The sequence below is a fragment of the Equus przewalskii genome, chromosome 17, assembly GCF_037783145.1.
Source record: "Equus przewalskii isolate Varuska chromosome 17, EquPr2, whole genome shotgun sequence".
NCBI lineage: Eukaryota > Metazoa > Chordata > Mammalia > Perissodactyla > Equidae > Equus > Equus przewalskii.
The window spans coordinates 73,621,399-73,631,115 of record NC_091847.1 but is presented as its reverse complement, the minus strand read 5'-3'; positions in this window follow the sequence as shown (position 1 = coordinate 73,631,115).

Sequence of the window (9,717 nt, the reverse complement as noted above, 5' to 3'; positions counted from 1 at the left end):
GTGCATTTGTGGTGGTATCAGCTTTCAGATTCCACCTGCCACCACTGGTGGGAAACTGGAGCTGTGTTTCTGATCCTACCTTATCTGCTGGAAGTTGTGTGGGTACTGCTGCTCTGAGTTTTCCCAGGCTGGCCACAGCTGCTTGGCAGGTTGCTCTTGTGGGAGTTGGGCCTCCATGTGCCTCTGGGCTCAGCAGGTGGGTTGTGTAGGTGTTGGCTGCACATGCTCACTGGTGATTTGGCTGATCTGCTGTGCTTTGTGGGTGGGACACTTGTGGGGGCCAAGCTGTGGCCACTCAATGGGGAGTGTTCTCACTGGCAGGGTTCCCAGGGTGTGGTGGGTCCTCCCGTAGGCCAGGCTACCCCCCTGAAGGTGTTTATGCATGCACAGGGCTCCCTGCATCCTCTTATAATCACTCTGGCTGCTTTTTGAGGCTCCATAAACTGATCACTGCTGCTGGGCAGGGGGAGGGATGCACTCATCTATCTCTACTGCTTCCCAGGGATCCAGTCTATCCACCTTCAGATGTATAGCTGCATGGTCTCTCAGGCATTTTGTTGTGCTGTGTGGGTATCCTCCATTGGTCAATAGCTGTCCATTTAGTTGTAACTCAGAGGGAGAGAAACAAAGAGAACAGCTCACTACACCATGTTGCTGATGTCACTCTGGTCATTATTTTGAAATAAGGAAAAGTTATGGAAAAGAATTAGGACAGCACAAAATATATTTGTTGTGTAGATACTTGTGAAAAGGCATTTCTCAGCAACCTAGGTTTGTCCTCATTAAATTCTTCCTGAATGACATGCTTCACCCAGAAGGTAGATGATTAATACTAATTTGCGGTTTTCCAAGTGAATGTTTCATTTTTTTCTATGGGCTGTCATATACCATTTTGCTTTATGGGATTTGTATTATGCTAGGAGATATACCCTTTGGAAGAACTGTCTTTTTAGAAGTAATCCTACCCATTTAAGAGATTTCTAAAAACCTGAATGTGTTTCATTCCTGTTCTTTATTTTTGAATATGTATCCCAGGCAGAAAATCAGGGCATTTATGTTGTGATTGGAGAACATGAGAAGACTACTGCCTCTGAATATCTTATTTAAAAATTAACTAAAAGGCCAATGTAATTTCTCAGAAAATAATTTCTCCTTGTAAAATAATCCTGAATTTAGTAAACATTTTAGAAGGCATAACATGAGCCATTAATTGCAATCAGGACTAAGAGCAGAGAAATCTTGAGCACAGTGAGTTTTGGATTTATATAGCCAGAATCACTTAATTATCTATCTTAGAGAAAATAGTAGACTGTTCCCCAGAAATAGAGTAGTGGTTGTAAATGTGACTTGAGGTAGAAATGAATATCTTATTGTAATAGGTGTGAATTTGCTCTATGACCCTTGGAATGAAAAAATATCACATTCCTACTTCCTGTATATGGGCAATTGCCTCCTCCTTCGAATCTTGGAACTCTCACCCTCTTAGACAGTTTGGATCTCTGTTCCATGAGCCTGTGCTTTGAGAAACCAATTCCCTTGGGAACAGGAAAACTTAAGAATGTAGAAAATGAAAGCTTGGCTATTCCTCCAGGATGTAGGGTAAGGGGGAAATTGTTTTCAGTGTTTTAAATTACTTACAATAAAGAGACCAAGAAAGCAATTAATATTTCAGTATATATATTATAGTTTATAATATGTGTAGAAGACATTCACTTGCAAGTATATTAACAATGTTAAAACCGGGTAAGAATAAAAGGCGGTGATTGTTTCCAAACACTCTCAAGCATTACTCTGTGGATACCAGATATTTAGTGGCTCACTTATTTTTATGGAGTTTGGTTGCTTTGCAACATTATGTTTAATTTACCATTGTTTTATGAACTTGGCAGAATTTTGCAAAATTGAACCACTTAAAAATTTTACAAAGCAATTTTTGTAAAAACACTAAATCTATACCAAATCACCTGGAGTACAAAAGGTACTTTGAAGACCTTTCGGAATGAATGGAAGTGAAGGGGAAGACACATTGTCATTTTTAATGAAATAGGGAGGATTTAAAATGCATTCACTTTCTTATTTTAGATAGGAATTAAGCACTTAGGGCAATGTTTGGATAGCATGAATTAAAATATACCTAATGGATTTGAAAATTCCTCAAAGTTTAAGTGTGATCTCTTGAAGAAATTTTTACAATAAAAAGATTTGATATGTTTGATCTCCTACTTACCACCCCAAAATGAGATGAAATCAATCGAGGTCATCTTCCTTTACTTCTTGAAAACTAAGTTAGCATGGCCCAAAGAACAGGAGTGCTAATGACTCTGAAGTCAGATGTTATTTGGATCAACAGTATAGAGAGTTACCATTCATGCTGGATTCAAGTTGAAATTCCTAAGAGCAATACCATGCTCATGTGAGCACATGTTATGGAGAAAAGGTGGTTAGAGATGGGGAACATAGGCTGTAAAAATGTTTTAAAATCAAATCTAGTTCAGTATGCATGCCAGGTTATGTTTATATTCCGTGTCAGGGATCTCTTAAGAGCAGCTTTCAATTGTATAATGCCTAACACATAAAGCATGTGCTTCTGAATGCCCTTTCTATATTGTTTATAGGGTTATCCATCAGCTCTTGCATCTATAACATTTGTGTAGACCAAAGGCAGTGGGACCTACAGTGACAAAATCTGCCACATTCATCCATGAGGAATGCCTTTTAGCAGGATTTTCCTCTTTACACGGACTATAAATTTTGCCCCTTCTTTATTTCTTTTGTTTTTTTCCCGATCTTGTTTGCACTGATACTTGTTTTGGTTGCTTTAATGTGACTAATGGATTTAGAGACACTTTATTTTTCTCTGTATTGTCAGTATTTGTTACTGTTTCACCTGAGCTGGAATCAAATCTCCAAGCTTATTTGATAAAAATGTTGAGAGGTCCCTGTGCTTAGTTTAGCTAATGTTCACTTAAAACCAAAGGATATTTTTCATGTGCCTACAGCTATAAAAAATTTTGTGGGACATTTATGAAAAATGTAGGACAGGAGAGCTACGTCAGAAACTTAAAATTTTTTATGAGCAGTTTGAAAACGGAATATGATTAAAGGCCAAATGTTTAGCACTCATAACTCAGATCCTAACATAGAATATTCAAAGAGAAGCTCAATTGGAGTTTGAATAGCAAGGAAGGCTTCATCAGGGGATTTCAATTGTACCACTGTAATTTAGTAAGATTTAGATAGAAGGACAAAGGAAAAAGATAGAAAAAAATAGGAGCTAACGTTTGCAATGGATCTTTCCACAGTTTAGGGATTTCTGTTTTGTTTTGTTTACTCACGACTTTTCTTTATTGGGATTTAGTTGATATTTCTCTTTATTAAAACAGCGTGCCAGAGATTGGATCTACACCATAACAAGTTTACCTTTTACTTCTAGGCAAAACTCTACAATTTCTTATGTCATTAAAATGGGTTGCAGAATTCCATTTGCCTTCCTAAAATCTTGTGATTTTATTGGGCTCCTAGTGCTGGACGCTGAAACGGTGGGGATTTGGGTGAATGGTGGCAAATCACGGAATTAATATTTCTAAGACTAGCTTTCTTTCAGAAATGTCATGTCATCATCTCCACTGAGGTGTTGCTGGGAAGAGATAACATGGTGGCTGTGGAAACACAGAGATGGTTTGTTTATTCAACAAATCTTATATGCCTCCATTGTGCTCACTACTATAATTGACACCGAGATACTCAGGATATGGGTCTTCTCCTTGAGGAACTCACTGTCCAGTCCAACCTCCTAATTTATAGCTGAGAAGACCAATGTCCAGCTGGTAATGGTACTCATTCAAGGTGATCCAGACAATTGACAGTTGGTGAGAACTCTGACTCAGGCCTCCTCAGTTCAGGGAGATGGAAGAAGCACATGGGCTCATTCTTTTTTTTATGGACTCACATAAATTAGGCACATACAAATTGTCACACTATTACCAAATGGTACCTGTCAATAGAATTACTACATTACCTACGTTGGCAGAAACCAGGAGAATGGTCCACAAATTCCAATTTAATGAATGACCAAATGAATGAATAATATCTTACTTGATAGTATTGCTAACTGGTGTTCTGTCCTCTCAAATTCTGTTGAGGTTTTAGATATCCTGTTAGTTGCCTTTGGCTGTTAGCAAATTACCGCAAACTTAGTGGCTCAACGGAATACAAGTTTATTGTCTTACAACTCTGGAGGTCAGGAGTCTGAAATGGGTCTCATTAGGCTAAAAATCAAGGTGTTGGTGGGGCTATGTTCCTTTCTGGAAGCTATCAGGGAGAGTCCTTTTTCCTGCCTTTTCCACTTTCTAGAGGCTGCCTGCATTCCTTGGCTTGTGGACCCTTCTATTTTCAAAACTAGCAATGGCTGTCTAGTATTTCTCAATTAACATCACTGTGACACTGACTCTTCTGCCTCCCCTTCCACATTTAAGGACCTTTATGATCACGTTGTGCCACACAGGTTATCCAAGATAATCTTCCTATCTTAAAGACAGCTGAATGTCAATCTTAATTTCATCTGCAATCTTAATTCCTCCATGCCATGTTTAATAATATATGCACAGGTTGTGGAGTTTAGGACATGGATATCTTTTGAGGACCATTATTCTGCCTACCACACCTACCAATGCTATTATTCAAATAGACTGAAGACCTAGTGACTCAAAGACTGAATAGCTCTCCAGTGATTTACTTGGAGCTACCTTTACTTTATTTTAGATGCACATTGTATATCCATCCATTAGATCTTACCATGTAGTTTATTTTTCTCACTAGACTAGTGTTTCTCCTCCTTGGCACTATTGATATTTTGGGCCAGATAATTCTTTGTTGTGGGGAGCTGCATTGTGTGTTGTAGGGTATTTGGCAACATCCCTGGCCTCTATGCACTAGAAGCCAGTAGCATTCCCCAATCCCTCCCCAGTTATGACAACCAAAAAATGTCATCAGACATTGCCAAATATCCCCTGGAGGCCCAAATTCCCTCAGGTTGAAAATCACTGCTCTGGATTGTGAATCTCTTTAGTTCAGAGGCCACATCTTTTTACTGCCAGAATCCTTAACACAGTGCCTTGCATATGGTAGGTACCTAGTAAATTTTAGTTGAATGAATGAATGACTAGAAATCTCAAAATTAATCATTATCATTGCAGAAATAAAAGCTTCTCTTAAGTCTACAATGGATGTTTAAAATATTGTCTGTTCCACAAAATATTGCACATATACAGTAATTAGTACAAGTAAATACTTTAAACTTGACAAAACTGATCATCACAATGACTACCATCTAGTGAATGCTTACTACATACCTCATATGCTCTACTATCTCTATATTTAATCCATATGACTTGGACTTCCCTTAGACTTGGGCAAGAGGGGCCCAGGCCTCAAGTCCTGTGTTTTAGAGAGCCCTACATATCACAAGCACAAAAGCAAAACAAAACAGAATAGACCATACACTTGTTTGAATCTTTGGCACCTTCAACGTTAGACCGGACAGTGAGCTCCTCAAGGACAGGCACTCAGCATGGACACAATATGGCCCTTAATGTTAACCATCTGCTTTCATGACCCCAGAGCAATACTTTTCCACATCTCTTGCCCTGTGCCTCTAAAATGAAGGATGGTGCTTCCAAACGCTCTGTAGATGTGTTGACAGTGGTGCTGTTGACCTCAGAGATGAACACTGCTTTGGAGAATGAGGAGGTCTTGAGCAATGGAAAGATTCAGGTAAGAGAAAGACCAACTGATTAATTAGTGAAATTCTTCCTCTAGTAGGTAGCATGAGTACAAAGATTCTTGAATAAAAAGCATTATTTCCCAGAAGTATTGAACTTCATTTTCTCCCTCTTTTCATGTTCTGATTAGCAGTTCCAGCAATACTTGTCAAATAGCACAGATTTTGTACCACTTACACATAGAAACATTTTTCCATAAAACAATCTATATTACTGTTCAGTTTGTGTATATATATGTCTAGATGTAACATATGATATGAAATATGATATTCATTCTTTATATTAGCAATTAGACTGAACAGTAGAATTTATCAATGTTTGTTAAAAATATTTAACAAAATTTCATTATGTTTTTAAAACAAAAGTGTTTATCTCCCTTAATAATTTTGATTTTTGTGTTTGATACTTATTAATATTAATATGAATTGATAAGCAAATGTTAGAAAGGAATAACTTTTAAAACTTGAAAAATATTTATTTTGATTCTTATATTTATTTAAAATTATAAGTCTGATTAAATATATTTAAATTTTGTACATATTTTGAATTTAATTATATGCAATTTAAAAGAGTCTTTAGATCATATGGTCAATAGAAAGTAAGTTATATAAAAATCTTGATTTTTTAGCAAGATAATCATTTTGCTGAAATGAAGTACAAAAGTGTTATGGAATAAATGAATCATAATTTGCATTATATAAGTTTTTATTTTATTACTCATCCCCAAACTGCTGGCCCACCAACAGAAGGCCTGGTCTTTGATATTTGCCAACTTTTGGTCCTATAAAAATCAGAGCTTTGCACATATTGTTTTTGATGTTGTCGTCATGAAGGTGTATTTGTCAAGGTAGGAAGATAGAACATATTTTATTTAACAGTTTGTTGGCTTGATTTATAACTTTTAAATATTTAGACATATGGTACGTGGGCCTCTATTTGTATTCTTGTCCCGGGCGGGCCTGCATGCAATAACTTTATGAGGTAGATATTATCATTCTCATCTTTTAGACAAAAGACCTAAAGCTCAGAGGAATTAAATAAATTGCTTGAGGTAACCCAGTAAGTGGAAGAGCTGGCTTCTCTGCCTGGTCTTTTTGCCTCCCAAGCCTCACAAAGCCACAACATCAGCCAATTACTGAAGATTGTATCTCCTGCTTATGGTCTTTATGAGGAAAACACAGAACTGGAGAGCACATGAGACAGTAGGGATATTGCTCCTGTCAGCTGCCTCCTCTCTCTAAAAACATCAAACTGCCTAGCTAGATCTTGCATCTCAGAAATGTGTGTGTGTGTGTGTGTGTGCACACGTGTGTAGGCATGTGTGTTAGAGACTGAGAATAGAATTAGAGATTGATGCTCTACCAGCTTTAAAGCAAAATGGTCTTACCTAGTATTTTTATTGGAGGACCAAAGTGCATTCAACTGTTTAAATACAAAATGAAATTGCCTTCGTCAAGATATTAATGTCCCATATTCTTTTGTGGAAGGGATCAATATCTAGTAACAAGTAGACTCGTTAGACATTGTACAGGAAATCTGCCCTCTTCTTGCTCATTAAGTGAAGAATTTGTTTATTCTCTCTTTACCACTTTGCCTCCTCCAGAGTTTAAGATTCCAGGTTATAAGTTAACGCAGTAATTAAGATGACTGATTCTGGAGACAAACTGCTTGGGTTAAAATCTTGGCCTATCACTCATTACCTATGTGACCTTGGGCAAATTGCTTAACTTCTTAGAGCCTCAATTTTCTTACCTATAAAATGGGAGTAATAATAGTCCTTGCCTCATATGGTTGTAGGATTAAATGATTTAATACATATAAAAAACTTAAAATGATGCCTAGTAAATATTATGCATATGTTTAGTTATTACTTTCTAATGAACATTGGTTCAAGGTTTTTAATAGTCAGTGTTGAGATTCAAAATGATTACTATGTTACTATTTACTAAACAACATTTTAAGGAAATTACGAAAGTGAAATAAGTATTTTAGAATGGTTCCATCAGGTCAATCAACAGTCACCTAAAGGTGTTTAAATAATAATTTTATTTCCGTGTATAGGAACCAATTAGAATTTACCAAGATTTTTAAGTAGTATGCTTTTGTAGTCTCCTATGAACATGTGAAAACTAAGTGAAGTGATCTAGATACATGTGAATTGGCTGCTTATTTTATTTTTATTTTTTTTGAGGAAGATTAGCCCTGAGCTAACTGCTGCCAGTCCTCCTCTTTTTGCTGAGGAAGCCTGGCCCTGAGCTAACATTCATGCCCATATTCCTCTACGTTATATGTGGGACACCTACCACAGCTTGGCTTGCCAAGCTGTGCTATGTCCGCATCTGGGATCCGAACCAGCAAATCCTGGGCCTCCAAAGCGGAACATGTGCACTTAACTGCTGAGCCACCAGGCCGGCCCCTGAATTGGATACTTCTACCCAAAAGACACATCGCTGTTGGCTGGTTTTTCTGGTTAATTCTGTTGAATACCAGGAGTAGAGAAATTTCTTAAGATCCAACCATACGAAATCAGTATGATTATTAAATAAGGCAGATACTGAATGATTGGAACATATCTATGTTTTTAAGAATGTGGGCAGGACATATCGATTTGATTTTTAAATTTTTGTACAAATAGTGTCAGAGAAGTAAATGTATATTTACTGTGCCTCAGTTAAGGAAGAACGCATCCTGAATCATTTAAGAAGTCTTAAATATCATGTATATGACCTGTTGTGGCTGCAGATATTTTTCTGGGAGACTGCATATCTTCACTTAAAATAAAAGTCACTGCAATTCATGATTCGCTACATAAAGGTTTTCAATTTATATATACCTTCAGAGGAAAATGCGTAATTGTAAAGTGAGATCTGGCTGTATTGAAAGAAGAGGCATTTTGGAAAAAGCACAATGTAATATACGAGTTCTGAAGTCAAAATTGTAGCATTCTGAATAGCGCCAGGAAACAAACATTGGATCACCACAAACATGTTCTTGAAAGGACTCTGTATCCATGCCCCAATTTAAGGGGAAATTCTACATGTACTTATAAAGCTTTACTACCTTCTGGTTTTGAGTTCTCTGAAGCTGAAATGTTATTAAAATTATTTTGAAGGATTGCGTAAACCCTGAACATATGCAACGCAAAATATTCCAAAAATGGTAATGAAGAACATACTGACATTTAGTATAAAAATTGTTTGGTGTCAATGGGAAAATAAACAGCATATTATACTCCATTTATTATACTGGAGATCATGTTCCCTAAACTGAACACTATATGGCAGGAAATAAAGTAATATGACATCCAGTTATTGTGTGATTGTTAAGTGTTTGCAAGCAATGTTTTGTTTTCCTTCGGTGCTTGGATGTATGTTGGACTGTTTGCTCTACTCACTGTATCTGTACACTAGCAGAGGTCGTGAAATCAGGGAAGAAGGCTGATATTATTTTTAGGGCTTTCTGTGTTTCATAAATGCATCACTTGAGGCTTATACCTTCTAGCAAGAGAGAGTGAAGTAGATGTATACTAGTATTCTTTTGAGCATTCTGACACAGGTTCAAGGAAGAGAGGCAATTATGTTAGATTTTATTATAAGTTATGATTTGATAATATTATGTTGGTGGTGTTCTACCTTTAAAATGAGGGCTTTCCTGAAAAGTCCGCATGACTGTTCTGCACTGAACTGGGATAACGTTTTTCTAGGCAGGTCACCCTCGACAGAGGTTTAGAAAAGCTGATCTATGTCCTGGGATTTTTCTGTGGCCCAGTGAGAGTTAGAGGGATTATTCTTGCCCCTATTCCCCGCTGGTTGGCACAGAGTGTGTTCAAGTATCAGCTGTGGTGAAACATCCCCCACCTTCACCAGATGTCTTCCTCTCGAGTAACTCTATGTACTTAGAGCACAGGGTTTTGCCTCTTTGCATTCTGCATTTATCT